We start from the raw sequence: 22,580 nt of genomic DNA on the forward strand, positions 1-22,580 counted from the left end.
CATATTATTACAATTGAAATTATCATGAAATATATATATTGAAATTTTGAAAATAATTTAAAAATTTAAAAGATAATTTAGAAACATATTATACACTAATAATATAATTATATCATAAATTTCATAAATGTTTTTTTAAATCAGTTAGGTTAATTTCGTTCTTGCAAGCGTCATTTAGGGTTTTCTTTTTAATTTCTTAAAAATTAAAATTTCAGAGGAGGTTAAGATAAGATTTTATGATAACGATTTGTTTTATAATGAAATAATAAAAAGGCAATGTTCTTGGCAAAGAAATTATTAAAAATTTTTTTTACTATTAAACAGTTCTGTGTTAACGATATGATACTGAAAATAGAGCTCTGAGCCTAAACCATGTATTTATATCTGACAATTTGTGTTTGTTCTCCGGGCTGGTTTATCTCTTTTGTGGGAATAAAATCATCATGACCTACCGTATATTATATGAACTGACTAAATTTTTGTTTATTAGACAAAGTTATTATATAAAAAGTAAAAAAAAAGACATACCGGAATTATATATAAGAATTTCAAAAATTTCCCTTCAGTGTTCTGTTTTCGCTAAGATACAATAATAACCTAGTGATAATAATATGCAAATGCAACAGTGGCAATCATTAGTTTTAGACTCTCTTCCTATTATTCGTATTGTTTGCTTACATTAATTATTAGGGCCACTAATGGGCAGGGATGGGCAATATACACCCTCTCCTTGTGAAGTCAGCCCCCACCTTCCCGTGGTGTGACCTGTTTCCACACACAAGAGACTCTGCTTTTGCTTCCGCTCTTCTGATCCAGACACCTGCATTGAGCGAGTCACAGAAATCATACAAAATGACACGAAGGCATTCATCCCTCGTTCCTTTAGAAATTCCAGTCCACTTTCCAAGTCCTGGTTCAACAGAAGATGTATGAAAGCAGTCGAAGAAAAAAAAAAACGCAACTTACCGCAGGTGACTTGCATCAAGAACCCACACTTCATACTCGGCCTATGGAGAAGCAAGCAATAAATGTAAATCAGCTATCAGCAAATCCAAATCCAACTTTATAAAAGCCACTAGAATAAAATTCATCTCTTATCCAAACGGTAGCTGTACCTTCTGGTTCCTCGCAAACGCCATCGGACGCAATTTCAGCTCACCTCTCTATCCCGTCCAGATGGCGCCTGTTACAGCACCCCATAATAAAAAGCTAACGCCTGGCATCACTCTTTTCCTCTAACGCCTGCATAGATGAAGAAGACAAATCACCTCCTTCCGTGCCAGCACCTGAGCACTAATCCCTCCCGTGGCCTTTAGGCAGAAAGACACAAGAAGAGTATGTAACAACCTGAACACTTCAAGGTCGTCTGGTCCCGATGGCATCTCTCCTGTTGTATTCAAAGTTGTGCTCTAGAGCTAACATCTGTCCTCTATCGTCTCTTCAATCTTCTATACTCAGCTGCCACCTCTCCCATCTCATGGAAATTAACATATATCCAACCCATTCCAGAACGTTATCAATGGTCAAGCTCACAAGTTAATCGAACGGCATCCTCTCTTCCAGCTTTGCCACCAATGCAGGGCTCCGTTCTCTTACCTACCCTCTTCCTCTTATACATAGATGATCTACTCTCAACTGCTACAAATCTTATCCATAGCTTTGCCGACGGTGGCACTCTCCGCCCATCCTGCTCCTTTGAAAAACTCTAGTTCACAGGCATCCCTTACATCAGGGTTTCCCAAACTATGTTCCGCGGAAAGTGAATAAGTGTTCCGTGAAAAATTATCAAAATTAATATGAGCCTGGAATGGTTTTAAATGCTGTGACAAGTTCAAACATGTTAGTAAATCTGGCGTGCTCCTCACTTTGCGTGTGGATTGTGCTATTAAGACCAGTGCGCGCTGGCCTTCACTCAGCCGCCCGCGGTTGTCGACACCTCCGAGCGCGAGTGAAGTATTCTAGGAAACATGTGGTGAATGCGATGCGATGCGGCCCGGCACGCCTGTAGTGTGCGCGCTGTCGCATTTTTGCGATGCGATACAGACTGCTACGGTGATTTTGTGCGCTTAGCTTTACATTGAATACGAGACTGATGATGCTCGACTCTAACCAAGGTGTTCCGTTAAATTTTCAGGATTTGTAAACTGTTTCGTCTTATGAAAAGTTTGGGAAACCCTGCCTTACATCAAGATCATCTGCAACCAGTGCCTTAAACACTGATCTCCATACCATCGTTCAGTGAGGTAAGGATAACTAGTGGCCTTTAATTCCGCCAAAAAGTCCTACCTTTTCTCCCGCAAAGGGACCTCAGCTCACCTTCCTTCATCCTCACACATCACCAGAAAAAATGAACTACTCTCTGAACTTTCTCTGCAGTGACACTTACCGCCAACCTTTCTTGACACAAGCACATCGCATCAATAGCTTCCTCAGCCTCTAAAAAACTAGGCATTCTTTTCTACTCTCAAGAAGCTATTTTACATCCGCCTAACTATTAATCCTATATAAATCCCAAATCGCCCATCCTTAGAATACTGTACACACACACATTTGGGATGATGCACCTAAAAACCTCCCTAACAATTCTTGGCACTGTCCAGAGGAGAGCAATTTGACTAATAGATGACCTTCCCCTCCTTCAAAGGCTCGTTTCAACCTCTATCCCACAGTCGCAGTGTTTCAGCAATGTGTCCATTCTACAGGTATTTCCGTGATCATTGGTCCAGAGAATTGGCAACCATCATTCCTTCACATGCTGCTAGATCTGTTTAAAACAAGAGCAGTTGCTGTCACATCCCTTTAAATAAAATGCAACCTCATTGAATCTGCTTCTCCTCTTCTTCATTTGTTCCCATCTACTTCTGTTCTCTGGAACAGCTTTCTTTATGATGCGTTTCCCAACAATTACAACCTAGACTCTTTAAGAAGAATGTCAATAGGTTTCTTCATTTTCGACCCTCAACTACACCTCACACACGGCACTGATGTGATATAGGTTCAACTACCTCTCGTATGTGAGAGAAGCATAAACAAAATTATAGCCACTCACTTTAGGTAATCATCGTAAAAATTAAATTTTAGTCATTTGTACCAAACGTAGAGTATTGGGGGTGACGTTACAAAGATGAATACAAAAAAAAATAAAAATAAATAAATAAAATAAAATAAAAACTCAAGGTTTTGGAAGATTACTGAGCTTCCGACTCATAATAAAACCGAAAAATAAATTCTTCTGTACCTTCATAATAAGAAACCACAAACTGTTACTTAATGTTTTCCTAATAACTATTTATAGTGGTAACTATCATACGATTACCTTTGATAGTTATATCTCATTAGTACAGGGAGAATATAATGAATGCTTGTAATTAACATTACATAGGGTGCAATCCTTAAGTTCAACCTGGGAAATCTTTTATCAAAACCTCCCTCTCTCTCTCTCTCTCTCTCTCTCTCTCTCTCTCTCGTTCTCCCTCTCTGAGCCATGGAAACATGAAAGAAAATGGGAGGATTTATTGTGAAAGTCACAGACATAACAATATCACCCAAAACATTGAAATTATTCATAACCTGGAAAATAGTTGTAGTTTTGAAAAATAATAGTACTGCGTGTTTTATGCATTTGCTGATATAATCTGCTACAAGTAATCTTCATTCATCCATGTACGGAGTAAGTATGTGTATCTCTCTGGGTAGTCCGATTATGATGAAAACTGTACTTGGGATTTTTGTTACAATTTATAAATACATTTCTGAGTTTAAATGGTCAAATTATATTACCTAAACATAAAAATGTTGTAATTCTATAAACCTTGATATATGAAGCACTATTGCTTCGTTAATTAAAAAAATATTTGTGATAATCAGTTATGTTATAATCGCAACCAAATTATTGTACTTGAGGTTTGACAATAAAGTCACGATTACTATAAAACAATAACTCGATATATTGTAACCTTGAAAATTACACATAAAAGGTACAGTACTTTTAAGGAAGTGTTGTCTAGTCATTTAATTCGCTCATAAATGTTTGAAAACGAAATACTTTCAAACCAGTCATAAATTTTATCAAATAAATCATAAAATAAAAATTAATTTTATTAAGTATATTGTTATATAAATTAATATGCTTTAAATATACATATTAACTTAATACACCTTTTCCAAAAATGCATGAAATTTTTATTAAAAAGCATCTCCCGTTGCCAGTTGCCTGATGCAATTGAGGATTGATTCATTCAATCCAACACCCCTTGGAGGGTAATGAATGGCAATGCTATAGCCAATGAAGTTCTAACTGAGGCTCGGCTATTGCTGTTACCCTCCTGCCATGATCAGAGCTTTAATTGCTCAATAACACCTTATCCACACACTGTCCTCTACAGATAACGGGGAAGATGAAAAGCATTCTTGCTTCGCCCCTTTAAGCCAGTCCTTATTATAAGGACTGATGCAATTGAACAAATAATAGTAATCCTTCTTTGTACGATTGAATTCCCAAAGAATACCAAATCAGCTGAAAAAAATAAAAATTCAACGTCTGAAAAAGCTCGTATAAAATCTCAGCTTCGCACTCAGTTCACTAATGCCACATTCTGATGTATGTATGTATGTATAAAGACATCAACAAATTCAAGTCAGACTTCGAAAAACGCCAAACATCTCCTAATCGAATGGCAGTCACTCACCAACTATTCAGTATAACTTCTGTCTTTCTACGCGTAGATCTATTTAACACCCTAATAACAACATGGGAACGTAATCCAAAGATAATGTTTTCTTCTTCTTCTTCGGCTCTTGTACATACGACCAAGAAAAATCACCTCCCACCTTACTAGGAACAACCCATTGTACATAGTATCATGTGGATCTCACTCGCGAAAGGTTTTATATGTAAACCTATAGTGCATTCGTACCGTGGATGGAATGTTTTTTTTATTTTAAATTAATATTTATATTTTTTGTATTTTTAATTTATTTTTTACATAGTCCACATTCCCTTCTCTAGAGATGAACTTTTTCAAGGCACTTCAAGCTTCCAATAAGTGCTAACCACCTGTCAACTAGTCCTACAGAAATGAGATGAAAATAAACTAGTGAATTTCAACGCTTTCAAGTGACAATCAGGTCTTATTTTTCGTAAGAAAGACTTCACTTTCCCTTATTTGTGACTATATTCCTAACTCAGGCGGAATCGAAGTTATAATCTTTTGCCAACTCATTAGCCTTTCCTATCATAATCCCCATCATCGTCCCATTTCTCCACTTTCCTTCGAACACGAGCAGCTGCTAGTGAATATCCAAACAAAGTCCACCTTAAAATTTATCCAATGAGCTTCTCATCCTCCTCTTTCATCCCATTTATGTCTATTCTTCAGAGAATAACCTTCCCCAAATACTACAACCTCTTTTTCTTGTCCACAATCACTGTACAAACAAACAGAGATATGTATTGTACGACCTTTCATGTGTGATGCTTCAAACAGAACTCTTCCATACCGTAAACGTTTCTTTGCATCAGTCAAATTTGAGAGATTTGGCAGAAGAAATGTCACTCGAAAAAAGCAAACAAAAACGTTCAGTGTAGCACTAACAAAAATAGTCATGAATATTTATCAAAAACAAACAGTCTCAGTGTTTTGTATTCAAAGGTAAAGTACACACATACACGCACACATTATTTATCAAAAATGAATGTATTCGGTAATTTGCGTACAGAATCAAAATTTTTGGTAGTGATAAAAATGTAACAATAGCGTTTTAATTGTATATGTATAAATCGCCCTATAATAATAAACTATGATATTGAAATTGAAAAAAAAATATTTAAAAATTGTTGTGAACGTGTAAGTACCTGTATGCACATTTGTGTGCATGTATATATATATATATATATGTTTTATTTTATTTTATTTTTTATTTTTTATTTTATTATTATTTTTTTCTTCAGTTCCTGTTTTAAAGTTTTTATCTTACTCTATATCGGTGTTCCTAGTCAGTAAAATTATGATTTAAAATTAAAAAAAAAAATAAAAAATAAAAATTAAAAAAAAATATATATATATTGTAAATATTATGAATGAATAATAAAGTTTGACTTATTATTATTGTTATTATTTATCAAAAATTCACAAACTCAGTAATTTACATACTGTATCTTTGTAGTGAGAGAAAAAGTAACAATAATGTTTGTTATTTGCATATGCTTCGTTAAATGTATATGTATAATAATAAATTTGATACTGATAAAAAAAAAAGATTATTATCATAATTATTGAAATCTAATCACTGTAGAAAATGAACCTCATATGCAGCACTTTGTAATGAACTTTGTAAAATAATATGTTGCAATGTCACTCAAGATGATTATTGTACACAGGTAAATGTTTAAGAGATCAATAAAACAAATATTTGAGTGGAAATAAAATTATTAATAATAATAATAATAATAACAGCAAACTATGTATTTTCCACCTGTAACAAAACAGGAACTGAAGGAAGCACTCTTACAACTAAAACCAAAGACCACTCCAGGAATAGACAAAATAAGACTCATAGACCTTTTAGCACACTTTGAACAAATAAATCCAATACTTATGAGACTCGTGCATAATATTCGACACTGGCATTATTCCACAAGAACTAAAAACTGCGATAATTACGCCAATTTACAAACATGGTAAAAGAAATGATACACAGAACTACAGACCAATAGCTAACCTACCTGTCATTTCAAAAATTCTAGAAAAAATAACATACACTACGCTACACAACTATTTACAAAAGTACAAGATTATCTCCCAAAACCAATACGTCTTTCAGAAAACCAAAAGCATCACTTATCAGCAGACATCGCTGACGCGATGTAAACAAACAAAGCCCTCGATAAAAACAGGTACGCTGTCCTTATACTGCTTGACTTAACCAAAGCATCTGATACGTTTAAGGATGACATACAACTCACCAAACTATACTCAATCGGGATAAGAGGAACACTGCATACATGGTTCAGGAACTATCTCTCAAACAGAACACAGGTAACAAAAATTGGTACATGTCACAGCCGGGGTATACAAATAAAACATACCTCTACCAAAACTTAATTGTAATCAACGACATAGATGTTAATAATACATAATCCGAGAATCTCGCGCCCCACACTACTATCGCTACATTGTCACACATACAATTGCATTCTTCTTCTTCTTCTGCAGCTTCTCTCACTTAAGTGGGGTCACTGTTGATAATGAGTCTCCTCCACATCCTCCTGTCTTGGGCTGTCACCACATCCAAGTTCTTCATCCTCAAGTCCTCTTCTACCAGCTCCCTCCATCTCTTCTTTGGCTGCCCACGCTTCCGCCTTCCTTGCATATCCATCTGCATGACCCTTCTTCCCACATATTCGTCCTCCCTCCTCATCACATGACCAAACCATCTCAACCTTGCCTCCTGTATTTTCGCTCCTAAGTTCGTAACTTTCACTGTTCCCCTGACATAGTCATTTCTCAGATGATCCTTTCTGGTCACACCGCACATCCACCTAAGCATTCTCATCTCTGCTATCTCCATCCTGCTGATGTTATTTTTCCTCAGGGCCACAGTTTCTATAGCATATGTCATAGCTGGTCTCACTACTGTCGTATAAATTTTGCCTTTCAGATTGATCGGCACCCTCTTATCGCATAACACTCCAGCCATCTCCTTCCAGTTCCTCCAACCCGCTTGTATCCTGCATCCCACTTCCTTCTCCGCTCCTCCATTTTCTTCCGCTGTTGAAGCTAAGTATCTAAAGTCTCTCACCTTCCTGATGACATTTCCTTCCAGCTCCAGATCTGTCTCCTGTCCGCCGCCCACTGTGCAACACATATACTCTGTCTTATTTCTGCTCAGTCTCATACCTCTCTTCCAGTACTTTTCTCCATCTTTCCAGTTTAGTTTCCGCTTCTTCTCTTGAATCTGCACACAGCAAGATGTCATCTGCATACAACATTGTCCAAGGCGCATCTTCTCTCACCTATTCTGTTACCACCTCCATCACAATATTAAACAAAAATTAACAACAAAAATACCCGCCAATATCTCGAAATCAAACCCGTAACACATGCAAAATACCTTGGCCTTTACATAGATTGCCACCTTAAATGGACAGAACATATAGATTACCTACACACTAACCTCCGCATCATCGCAGCAAAACTCTTCCAAGTAACAGACATGATTCCATCTAACATAAAAAACTCCTATATCACGGTATCTGTGAATCTCTACTCAGGTACGGTATAACGGTCTACGCAAACACATCAAACAGCCAAACACATCAAACAACCACCTAACAAAATTAGAAATATCACGCAGGAAAATCGTGTCAACAGTGATTTTGACACACAGAATCCTGGGTGGTAAAAATCTGAAACACTACATACTGTTACTAAGAAATTACTTCAACACCGTCTATCGTAACAACAGAGACACATATCGCATAACACGACCCAAAACAACTCTTTACATCCCTAGACTCTTCAAAAACTCATACGGTTCTTTTGTGAGATCACATCTGATACCTACACTACACTACTCAACAACCTGCCAAGAAATTTAAAACACATAGACAACTACAGAACATTAAAACACGAACTCTGCAAACTATACCAACACAGTTAATATAGCATTAGCACGTATGTACACATCACAAATCACCAGCATCCAACGCCTACATTCCATCCATATACAGTACCAAACAAAGTAAATAGTGAAGGCTAATCCTACTCTCTTCATAAAAGCTAAACCTAGCCTCGAAGTAGGGGGGATTAGCCCGCCTCATTCAACTAATCCTCATAATCATGGACTGCAAATTATTGTAATATATATATACAGGGTGTCCCAAAATTCACGCAAGAAGTAATTTTGATAGAAAACACAGGTTTTTAATTAAAAATTGTAATTTCTTATTGATTCATAAAGTATACAGTATAGGGTTATGCATGGAATAGCATATCGGGTAAATGGCCTCCACGGCTTTGCTGGCACATACGCACTCTTTTGTCGAAATTTTCCATGACCGTTCTGCATAAATGTGGCTGAATTTCGTTGATACAGCGCTCAATTTCCTCCTTCAAGGCGTGGGCGGTCGTGAGCTTGTTGGCATAAACCTTAGACTTCAAAAAACCTCAAAGAAAAAAGTCCAACGGCGTTAATTAAGTCACATGATCTGGACGGCCAATTCTGATCACCAAAACGGGAAATTACACGACCAGGAAATGACTCGTGCAGTAATTGAATTATTTCTCGGACTGTATGGCATGTGGCACCGTCTTGTTGAAACCATATGTCGTCCACATCCATATCTTGCAATTTAGGCACAAAAAACTGGATTATCATGTCGCGATAGCGAGCACCATTAACTGTTATTGCCGCACCAGCCGCATTTTTGAAGAAGAATGGACCGATGATGCCTCCAACCCAAAATCCGCACCAAACAGTGACACGTTGTGGATGCATTTGCTTCTCAACAATCACTCGTGGATTTTCTGAACCCCAAATGCGACAATATTTTGTCGATTAACGAAGCCTTCAAGATGAAAATGACCTCATCGCTGAAGATGATTTTGTTCGAAAAATAAGCGTCTACTTGTTGTTGTTCCATAACAATGAAAATGCGTTGTTCTTTCGTGTAGCGCTCCATTTTTAATAACCCTGAACTATCAGCTGTCACGCTGTCTTTTTTTTCTCGTTGGCAACACTTTACCGCACAAATGGCGCTAAATTTAAATCTTGCGTGAATTTTGGGACACCCTTTTATATATATATGTCAATACCGTGTATAATAATAAATGATGATACTGATACGAAAAAAAAATTGTGTAATTATATTTTAAAAAATATTAAAAAGAAATAAGGTACTTTAAACTGGTTACAGAATTTTGTAGAGAGCAGAAAATGTAATATGTCTTAGTTGTACATATGTAACTACTCTATATGATGATAATAGAAAAAATATTATTATCAAAAATTATATTATTATATAGAGTAATTATATTCAATAATAATCAGAAAAATGCAAGAAACGTCTGTAATAATCATCATTGCTAATATATAATAATAACATACGTTGTAAAGAATTATAATAATAATTATTATTTAAAAAACATTATGTACGTGCAAGTATCTGTTATTCACAATTGTGTTCGTGTAATTTATCTGAGAATTAATAAAATGTTAAAAAAATATTGTTATTATTATTATTACTGCTATTAGGGAATCAAGGACTCATCGAGGGAGGCTATTCATCACCCACACCAGCTGTCATACCTTCTCTTAATCTCATTCCCAATATATGCACTCATAACTTCAACGGGCAAACTGTTCTACTCGTTCACGATTCGTGAGAGAAAAATCTAGTCCTTATCCCTTACTTGACAGCGCATAAACTTAACTTCCGTGGATTCCCCCTTGTTCTCTCCACGTCTTCTATATAATAAAACAAAAAAATGTTATCAACCGATATCCTATAACGCCCTCGCTTTATAGACCTGTATCATACCACCCCTCTTTTTTTTTTGTATACCAGTGTCTGCAGTCCACATTCTCTCAATCTATGCTTGTCATCTACATTCCATAATCCCGATATAATCCTCGTAACTCTTCTTTTACCTTTCTACAGCTTCTTCATCCCTTTGGCACACAGGAGACCAAATCTGCGCACAGTAATCCAAGTGTGATCATATCAAAGCCTTGTAAAGAAGCAAAATGGATTCAATATATTTACATCTCAATATACCTTCCAAAATCGCAATTTTCCTCTGAGATGTATTTTCAATTTTTGTTATATGACCTTTGAACTTTATCTTTCACTCCACCATAACTCCAAGATCACTAGATTCGTCACTTACTCTAAACATAATCCCACCAATAAAATATGCTATTGGATATCGCATCAGTCCAAAGTGCATAATTTTATATTTACTAACATTGAATTGACAAGTATTATCCGTTGCCCACAGGTTTAGCCTATACAAATCAATCCCCTGTAAGTGTTGTATATCAGGAGCATTTAATCTCCTTTCAGCAAACAGTATACATACTCGTGAGCCAAAGAACATTATGACCACCTACCAGTACCGTGTTCGGTCTCCTTTGGCCGAGATAACCCCTTGCACCTCACTGACTTCACTAAGCCACGGAATGTGTATGTGTCCTGAGGTATTCTGAAGTAGTTAGACAGAATCACGTTCAGGAGGTCAGCGACCGAACGAAGCACTGCCATCGATAGGTGGATGCTACGTTCCATAGGATCCCATAAAAGTTCGATGGGATTAAAATCAGGAGAATTAGGCCTTCGAAACACTCGGATATGTTCTTTGAACCATGTTTGAACCATTGCGAGTCGTGTGATCACCGCGAATTATTATTAATTCAAACAAATTATTACTAAAATTCAAAATGGCTCAAAGCTACAACTTACTTATCTAAAATAAACAACCTAAAATAATTTTAAATAAACGTACACTTAAAGTTAAAATAACATTTATTTTCCATTTATTTGATATTTTATTGAAGTCTAAGACAATTGCGTTTTGTTTTGTCTCAGAAGAAATACGTCACTGATCCACATGTTTACAGCGTTCGAGTGTTTTTCGAATCCATTGGGAACACTGTAAGCGATAGACCACACGACGGATTTGGTCAGACAGATAACTCAAACGTCGGCGTGCGGTGTTTGGAAATAATTTCAAAGCAGTAAAATTTATTATCGCATCCGTAGACGATTGGTTTGCAATTCTTTCGACTGCTAGAAAGTAGGCAGCTTAAGTTATTTGGTGAAATCTGCTTCGAGACTACTTTCGATCCCGGGCAATCATTGGTTTGCATCTTTTATTCCTTCGCTCTTCTTTACTGATAGTAAAAATACGAGTCAAATTGATGCGCGAAATTGGATGGGTGAGGACGAGGTTATTTACAGTGCAATGCAACAAACCTTCACTGTTTTATTTTGGTTTGTCGTAATCCGAATACGATATTTTCTCTAAGTTTGCTTTCACTCTCATTATTGCTGTTAATATTACTAATCTAAATGATGAAATTTCCCCGCTCTCTCTCTCTCTCTCTCTCTCTTCCCCTTCAGACTAGAAGAAAAACATTTGAAAAGCCATCTAAAAACCAATTGGAATACATAATTTCGCTGTCTTAACATTGATAAATGATACACATCGGCGAATCATGCTCCACTTTGTTTATCTTGTTAATAAAACTTTAATGTTTCCAAAAATTATCTTTATCACGCAAGCAATCGAATAGAATACAAACCTTCTAACTATACTGTACTTAACTGTTTTAATATTTAGAGCATCGATCTGAGAGAGACCGCTAACCCCATTCCAATCACGAAAGTTTCATTGCAACTTACCGACGTGGGGATCGTAAAAGCCTGTTTCATGTAATCAGCCGCATCATTTTACCGAAACAAACTAAAAGCAAAAATGGATTTTTTAAAATAAGAAGACGATTATAACGAAAGTTATTTTGAAGTTGCTAGCAAATTTTATTCTTCTCCAGCACACTCTGCTAATAAGATGTTGAATTCCATTATCCTGTAAAATACCTCTGTAATGTACGAAAGTGAATTGATTGATATTTAAGACTGGAACACCTGGTAGCAGATGCGAGAACGGTGACGCATTTACCCTCTTCCATTTAAAGACTGAGGTTTCGACTCCCATTTGGGTTGCGATGAACCTTTTATGAGATTTTTGGACGAAGGCGAGTTAAACAGTTTCATACCGAGGATTTTCGTTGTACAAAACAGGCGAACCAGCCGTGGAACACCCACTTTCTAATCATACTATATTGGCCTCGTAGCTATACGTGCTTCGACTTTAATTTTAATGAACTTTAACCTCGAAAAATCAGGGCAGGAAGCTGAAATCGACCGGAAGAAACCAAAAGTAAAAAAATGGAATGTAGAAGAAAACAGAGAAATTATGAAATGATTTTACAGATCAACACCAGAAAAACGAGGTTTCAGAAAGTGTATGCATTTAATTTGGAAACAAAAATTCCCAGAATCTGCAATAACAGAACAAAGACTTATGGACCAAAAGAATTTCATTTTACGTAACAAAATATTTACTGAACTTGAGCTGCAAGAGTTATGTAATAAACCAACAACTCCAGTAACAGAAAACCATCAGGAGGTAGCTACATCAAACTTTGGAATTCAACTCGGTAAACATCAAGCTGACGACATACCTCAGAATGTTTTGACAGAAGGGCAGTGTAAAATGAAGTCAGGGATATTGGAACATATGAACTCCATAAATGACCGTATAAGACTACCACCATTAAAAGCCTTACATAAATCTAAGCTAAATCAGCTCCTCTTAGACGCAAATGCTGTAATTGAAACCATTAAAACCAACAGTATAAAGGAAACAAATCAGCTCCTATACAGCACAGCCTATATCACTTCAGTGAAGCTTGGTTGCAAACCGAAAGGGCAAAAGCGGAGGATGAAAGAATCTGCACCATGGAAAATCCGGTTAGAACAAAAGGTAAACAGGCTTCGAGCTGATCTAAGCAACTTAAAGAGTTTTAAAGAAGGACGGTTGAAAAATAATAACATCAAAAACAAACTGATTAACACATATAATATGGCCAACAAAACAATTTCTGGAGTTACCGTAGAGCTAAAACAAAGAATTACAGCGACTGCACAGAAAATTAAAAGATATGAAGCAAGAATAAACCAATATGTACAAAATATGCAATTTTGACAAAACCAACGTCAGTTCTTTCAGTCTCTCCAGAGAAATACAAATGTAAACCATCATTCACCCGGAAAAGAAGAAACACCCAAATTTTGGAAGTCAATCTGGATAATCCTATTGAACACAGTAAAGATGCTTCATGGATTAAGGAAATAGAATCAGAAATGAAACAAAAACAAATCTAAAATGTTATTATCACTAAAGAAATGGTCAGTGCTCAAGCTAGAAAATTAAAAAAACTGGAGTTTACCTGGCAAAGACGAACTACATGGATTTTGGTTAAAATATCCAACGAGTCTACATGATCGCATGGCAGAACAATTTAATTATTTGTTGCAGTCAGACTCCGTGGAAGACTGGATCTGGGCACACTTTGCTCTTCATGAAAGATAAGCATAAGGGTGCAGACCCAAGTAACTAACGTCCAATAACATGCCTATCAACTATGCTTAAGCTGTTCACTGCAATCATAGCAAATTCCATACGCCACTACTTATCAGATAATCAGATTTATCCGATTGAACAAAAAGGCAATTTTCAAAAATCTAGAGGAAGAAAAGACCATATCCTTATTAATAAAATGATTCTCAGAAACTCAAAAAGACGAAAAACTAATTTAAACATGGCATGGATAGAATACAAGAAAGCATTCGATTCCCTCCCACACTCCTGGATCCTAAAATCACTAAAACTATTTGGAATTAGCAAAAACATATGTTAGTTTCTGGCTACTGCTATGAAATCATGGAAAACAACATTAATAATGAATAATGAACGATTTGAAGATATCAGCATTAAACGTGGAATTTTCCAAGGTGATTCCTTGTCACCATTGCTCTTCAACATTTCTTTGATACCTCTTTGATACACAATTTCTTTGATTCCCAAATGTAATATTGAATGAAGCTATATAGAAAATCGGCCCAGCAAAATAGATTCTTTATTGAACACAGTTCGTATTTTCAGTCATGACATCAAAATGGAATTTGGCTTAGATAAATGCGCAATTTTATCTATTAAACGAGGAATAATTAATGATACTAGCAATTTTAATTTTGATCAAGAGAAATATATCAAAGCAATTTCAGCTGACGAATACTATAAATACCTAGGAATATTAGAAGCCAATGATATTCTCCACTCGAAAGTTAAATAACAGGCAGCATCAGAATACATTAAAAGAGTTAGAAATATTCTGAAAACAAAACTAAATGGATCAAACACAATTAGAGCAATGCATTCTTGGACTATACACAACTGGCATAATAAATTGGAAAAAGAAGACCTAGACAAACTAGACCGCAAAACTAGAAAACTAATGACTATGCATCATGCATTACATCCACGAAGTGATGTTGACCGGTTGTACCTACCGAGGAGAATAGGTGGACGGGGTCTGCTGTAAGTGAGACAGACTGTAGAAGAAGAAGAAATTGGTTTAAGAAATTACATCGACAATAGCTCTGAGCCAATGCTTCAAGCAATTACACAAGAGGGCCTTCTAAAAGCAACAGGAAACAAATCCAATTACAAAAAGGAACAACAAAATATCCGATATGTGCGCTGGAAAAATAAACCCTTGCATGGCCAATTTCTTCGAGATACTGAGGACAAAATTGACGTGAACAAGACATGGCAATGGCTTCAACATGGATACATTAAAAAAGAAACAGAAGGATTTATTCTAGCAGCTCAAGAACAGGCATTACAAACTAATGCAATGAAAGCAAAAATTTTCAACATCAATAATAACAGCAAATGCAGATTATGCGATCAGAAAGATGAGACTGTAGAACATCTAATCAGTGCCTGCAGCAAAATAGCTCAAACTGACTATAAATACCGCCATGACCAAGTGGCCAAAATAGTTCATTGGCATGTATGCAAAAAATATGGCTTTCCTACTTCTGATAACTGGTGGCAGCATGAAATAGAGACTGTATTGGAAAACGAAACAGCAAAATTTCTCTGGGACTTTAGAATACAAACTGATCGGCATTTGGAACACAATAGACCTGACATCGCAATTATCGAACATCAAGAGGTTTGGATTATCGATATTGCAGTACCCAGTGATAACGACATCAACAACAAAGAACTGGAAAAAATTACTAAAGATCGAGATCTGGCAATCGAAGTTGGCCGACTGTGGCTTAAACACACCAAAGTCATCCTAATAGTTATCGATGGACTTGGTGCAACTTCAAAGAAGCTGTCCAACTATTTACAGCAATTAAAAATCAATGAAATGACCCTATATGACCAAAAAACAGCATTACTTGGAACAATCCATATTTTACGACGCTACCTCACGGACTATTCTTAGATTCTTGGGTAGAATCTGAATTGTTCTGAATTACCAGTCAAATTTTTATTTATATGATATCTTGTTTTGATTGTGTATCAATTATGTGAATAATAATAATAATAATAATAATAATAATAATAATAATAATAATAATAATAATAATAATAATAATAATAATAATAATAATAATAATAATAATAATAATATTATTATTATTATTAGTGTGCATGTAATGTACGTATCACATGTAAACCAATGTATGTAATGTATGTATTATATGTAAACAAATGCATGTAATGTAAGTATCATATGTAAACAAATGTATGTAATAACTGTAACAAAAGTATGCAATATAGAGTAATTATGTCCATTGATATTGTATATATAGAGTGTAAAATTGCAAAGAAACATTTGTAAAAATCATCATTATGAATATTATAATCATATACGTTGTAAACAGTTATTGTTATTATTATTATTTAAAAAAACTTTATGTACGAGAAAGTATTTGTTATGCATAATTGTGTTCATATGACGTATGTAATTTGTCTGAGAAATAATAAAATGTTAAAATGTTAAAAAATAAAAATAAAATAAAATAAAATTACTATTATTATTATTATTATTATTATTATTATTACATATCGATACATAAATAAATAATTATCTAATTATACTCTTTCCAAAATTATATACAAAAACTATTTCTATAGAGAAAATTATTTAGTTTCAAAATTTAATATTTTTTTACTTTTAAAATAGGTCACTTTCCAAGTTTTAAATAATTAATTTCTGTTTATGTATTCATGGCCCTTATCACATGAGTTCGTTCATTAAGGGAAATAACGAAAATCATTCTCTAAGAATACGCCAATGTGTGTGTGTGTGTGTGTGTGTGTGTGTGTGTGTGTGTGTGTGTGTGTGTGTGTGTGTGTGTGTGTGTGTGTGTGTGTGTGTGTGTGTGTGTGTGTGTGTGTGTGTGTGTGTGTGTGTGTGTGTGGAGTCGGGATTACTACTATATAAAAAGAATAAATGTGAAACGTATACATTTTCTGAGTGTGAAGGCACTAAATATATATATATATAGTTAATATATATATTTATATATAGTTAATATATATATTTATGTATATTAACTCATTTCGTTTATAATTGGATTTTAATTAGGATCCGTATCTGACATACGAATTAAATACAGTTCTGGATAGAGATTATTAGTGCTGCCATCTGGCGGGTGAAAGAAAACGCATTTAAATTTTAATAATTATAGTCGATATTCTACTTTTAATTTTGATTTTCGATTTATATTTTCTTTGCAAGATTTATATTTGCTTTGCAAGAGTAAGATCATGGAATAACACTAGGAACAGAGGGTATGTCGTTTATTTGGTGTAGAATTAAAAATTTCGAATTTATAAAATTAATTTTTAAAATATTGATTTCTTCTTCTTATTATTATTATTTTATTTATTTCATTTTATTATTATTTTTTATTTCCCAAGCGATGAAATACTAAGCGACAATCTGGAAAAAATGGTAACAAGTTTCTAATTATATATAAACTGGTAAAAGAACGAAAACTATGAAGAAGTAGAATGTCCTGATTTGTGCAATCACAAAAACCAAAGCAATCTATCAAGCATGACTCACGCATTGTTTCATAAAAATCAAATAAATAAATTTTTACGAAGAACCACTTTTCCTTTTAGTAGATCACGATCATTAATATATATAATTCTCCATATTTTTTCGATAGTTTAGTTGTTTTTGTGAGAGGGCGCTTAAATTGTTTTTCGAAAACCAAACGATCTTTGGTTAAAATTTGCAATGTAATTCGTAAATGTTAAAGAATTTGAAATTCTAACTAAAGAGGTCCATTTAATAATGCAAATAAATAAAAAAGATAAACAACTCTTATGAGAAAATGAATTCAATTTAGTAGAGGTATATAAGACAGGTATAATAATAATAATTATAAAAATCAAGTGATATTAAATTCAGTAATTAATTAAATTTCGTAAATGCGGCCGAGTGTATTCCCGTAAGCTCTCGGGTCAAATTTCATACGACACGTTTATAGTTTCTGTATTCGGCTTTGAAATAATGCTGGATTTAATATCCACTTGATTTTTATAATTTTTGCGTTGCCGAACTGAAGCCTTTTGGCTGTTTATTTTAGTAAATAATAATTTTTTAATAATAAGAATAATTTATTACATTATTTTTTCATGTTACATAGTAATATTATATTAATAATATTATCACATAATAATCAGTATCTTCTTTTTATCTGCATTCATTGATTATATGGATTACGTATAGATGAGTAAGGCGAGTTAATCCCACCTACTTCTTCATAGCTTGGGTTAGCTTTTATGAAGGGAGCATCTTCATAAAAGCTAACCCAATATTTTCCATAGTTCGTGTTTTAATGTTCTGTAGTTATCTATGTGTTTTAAATTTCTTGGTAGGTTGTTGAGTTCCGTGGGTATCTGATGTGATCTCACAAAAGAACCGTATGAGTTGTTGAAGGGTTTAGGAATGTAGAGAGTTGTTGTAGGTCGTGTTATACGATATGTGTCTCTGTTGTTTCGATAGGTGATGTTGAAGTAATTCCTTATTAATGTTATATAGTGTTTCAGATTTTTAATGCTCAGGATTCTGTGTATCGCCATGTGCTTGTCGGATATTGGTTGTTGCGTGTAAGGTGTCCAAATCACTGTTGACACAATTTTCCTGTGCAGTGTTTCTAATTTTATTAGGTGGATGTTTGATGTGTTTGCATAGACTGTTATTCTGTATCTGAGTAGGGATTCCAGACACCGTGATATAAGATTTTTTTTTTATGTTGCATGGAATAATGTCTTGAACTTGGAAGAGTTTTGCTGCGACGATTCGGAGTTTGGTGTGTAGGTATTCTATATGTTTTGTCCATTTAAGATGGGACTCTATATAGAGACCGAGGTATTTGGCATGTGTTACAGGTTTGATTTCGGAACATTTGCAGATATTTTTGTTGTTAATGCAGCGGTATGTGTGACAGTGTAACGATAGTGGTGCGCGGCACATGATTCTTGGGGTGTGTATTATCAACATCTGTGTTTTCGTGCCATTGATTAGAATTGCGTTTTGGTAGAAGTATGTTGTAATAATAATCTTTCTTTCTTTTTCTTTCTTTTCTGTATAATGTATTAATAATAATAATAATAATAATAATCAGTATTTATTCATTTAACAATGAGATATTATATATTTACGATTTTGATTTTAATATATTTAAGCGCTGTAGATACAGCACTTAAATGCGATATATGATATATTTCCATTTTGTTTTATTGATCTTGGATCAGATATAATTTCTCAGCTTTCATCCTCGAAGCTTTTGTTAAGCTTATCTGAGGATGACACCAGTTAGTTATTATTTATTGGTTTGTTTGCTGTGTTGGGAAGTAGACTGATGGTTAATTAGTTTGATTTCCACTACAGCCCATTGAGTGAGAAATTCGCGCGCGCGCACGCACTCGCACACACGCACACACATACACGATAACGTGGAATGTCTTGATGCTTCGCTGAACTGGAAGCCTGAACGAATATATTGTGTTTCATTAAGTTTGTATGGTATTTTGTGTGCGTGTTTCTTGTTCATAGTATGTCCTTAGAGCTCTTTTCAGGCTATTGTAGTTTGTAAGGTTTCTGTATTCAAAAGGTAATTTGTTTATCATGTCTGGGATGTAGTAGTATTAGGGAATTAGTAGAATTAGGGATGTAGTATTAGGGAATAATAATAATAATAATAATAATAATAATAATAATAATAATAATGCCATCAGACGAGGTACAAGTATAATAGGTATATGAAAACAGAAGGAGAAATAAACTAAGTCACTTTTAATGGGATTAGAATTTCTTTAGATTTTTCAACAGCAATCTCATCGTTTTCTTTTGACGGGTTATCAGCTAGTAGAGGGGGTTGGGAACGGGAGACTGCTAAATGGTTCTCATCCCCCCCCCTTTTTTGTATAGTTTTGCCTCAATAAATTTTCCCGATCCCCGAACTAATTTAATTAATAACATTCCGTTACTAAACTAAACGATATCATTAACATAACAAAACTTTTACAAATATCCTAGACGATAAGGAAAAAAGTGTTCGTTTTTTTCTTTCTTTTTTTTTATTTTTTTAAAGAAAAACAAAAGAATTCTGTAATCGTGCATTGAAGGCAGACAGAATTGAAGCGTTTATTCACTATCATTCGAGCGATCCTTCAACCCGTGCATGCCTTGTTAATGCAGGCACATCCCGACTCTGGCAATGATGCTTGAAATGTTCCTAATGACCTGCTGAGAACGAGATTAAATGAACCGAACTCTGGCTGGATTTCAAAACGACGGTCGAAGTAGGGTAAAAGACGTATGGAAACATCTCTAAGATAAAAAAAAAAAGAACAAAAAAAAAAAAAACGTAACTTCGATCCGTTTATCCGATTGCATTTAAGCCTGCCACGTGAAACCCTCCTCGTTAACTCCTGACGGAGGACGTCAGCTTTATCGAATATCGCAGTCTCAAACCATCTTTCCTAACATTAAGAAGAAATTCAACCTTAGATGTTTTGATGTTTTCGTTTATCGAGAGAGAGAGAGAGAGAGAGAGAGAGAGAGAGAGAGAGAGAGAGAGAGAGAGAGAGAGAGAGAAAGAAAGAGAAGCGAAAGCTTGGTCTGTTGGGAAATTTATTCTGTTTGTCGCGGACAAGGAGCATAACTGCCATCTTCAATGTTGTTTTCTGTTGTCACCATCTTGCTCTGGGAACAAAAGAGATAGCATCAACTGTCGAATGCGTTTCTGTTGCAAAGCAGTTAATTCTCTTGCCGAAGAGTTTCTTTCAACGTGGCATCTTCAAGACGATCAAACGAATGCTCTTTTTCGTTTTGTCTCTTTCATTTCCTTTTTTTTTATATCAACAAATAATTTTATAAAAATTGACATTTATTATATAAAGTGGATAGATATTTTTTTCTTTTCCTTCTTTCTCTTTATTTTTGATAAACTAAAGATGATATTGCTGTTAATATTAAGCAAAGAAAAGCAAGTTTACAAAAAAGACACGAAGCTATGAAGCCAGTGTATTTTATCTTCTGTATCTTCTTGTGTTTTACGGCATGAGAATTCCAGTTTACGAAAGAAAAAAATCTGTTGTAAATCTTCTCCTGCATTTATTTATGAATTAAGGAATGATATACACACAAAAGGGGTAAAATTGAATAAAATAAAAGAGCCTCCGTAGCTCAGTCGGTATAGACGAAACCCTTGGGTACGGAGTGACCTGGGTTCAATTCCCGTTAGTGACGTGAAGTCCCTCTATATGGTTTCTTTCGACCAAATGTGAGTTAACCGGTTTCATAGGGCGGTTATTTTTTTTCACCCAGAAAGTCTGGTTTTTCGTCCCTCAGATCAGGCAAACCGGCCCCGTGAACACACATGGATTACAGTCATGAATATGTCCCAGCCATATGCCGGTTCCGAGTCCTGATAAAATTGGGGAGTTGGAGAAAGCAATGGTGAGCTACCCTGTAAAAAATCTCACCAAGAACACTTTGTGAGCAATGCCTACAAAGTCACCTACGATTGGAAACGACTGAAAGAGAAAATCAGGTATCAGGAAATAAAAAAAAAATACGTCATGTTTCAAGATTAAAACGTCTATAAGAATTCTGTCATGTTAGGCGATCACTTTAAAGGGCTTTATAGTGACTGCCTTTATAAAGTCACTATAAAGTTTTTGGCATCTTATACGGGACTCGAACCAGTTTTTTTTTAAAGAGAAACGTAAATGTCGCAATTACGAATGCAATGAAATAGAACTTATCTGAAGGTTACAGCCAAGTTTTATTTAAAGAAGGTCTGACTTTAACGATTAATACGATAAATTTGCATGGTCTCGATATTATTAACACTATAATAACACCAACCTTTAAATACAATTTATGTTAGCGGTTTCGGTAAGGATTTATTTAGAGAAAGAAGAACAGTTTTCTTTAAGCCATCATATTGATAGCGCGACACTGAGTATCAAGGGGGTCCTCATTAAGTATGAATGGGTTCGTCTGCGTAGCATCGGGGAAGGAATATTGGATGGGTTGATGCCTCGTCTTGACGCACATTTCAACATGATAACACTTCCACTCTACCCCCCCCCCTCTTCCACGCACACACACACACACACACACCAAATGAGTGATCATACACTCTTTTCATAGAAATTTCGAAGCCCACCACATTTCGAAAAGGTTTACTAAATACTAATGTCACAGTCGATAGATAATGGATTCCAACTCGAATCCATAAATCTATCAGTGGCAAAGTAAAGACTTTTATCCACTACCCTACCTACAACTTGTAAGATTAGTGAATTGTCGCATATTAATGGCAGTGTCACATTTAGCGGTCTGATCGTGCTGGTCTCAGATAATCAACGTCAGCATCTTTTAAGAAATTCAACGTGTCGTAT

The 22,580-nt window shown here is 35.0% G+C and overlaps 1 protein-coding gene across 1 annotated transcript in view; it reads right to left on the reverse strand.

Moving 5' to 3' along the window:
* The window catches only part of LOC150109476 (dual specificity calcium/calmodulin-dependent 3',5'-cyclic nucleotide phosphodiesterase 1A-like), a 279,797-nt gene that overhangs the window by 202,933 nt on the left and 54,284 nt on the right, over positions 1–22,580 (reverse strand). The window lies entirely within an intron of this gene.

This window comes from Typopeltis vanoorti, chromosome 2, assembly GCF_054136105.1.
Source record: "Typopeltis vanoorti isolate ZY-2024b chromosome 2, IOZ_Tvanoo_1.0, whole genome shotgun sequence".
Lineage (NCBI taxonomy): Eukaryota > Metazoa > Arthropoda > Arachnida > Uropygi > Thelyphonidae > Typopeltis > Typopeltis vanoorti.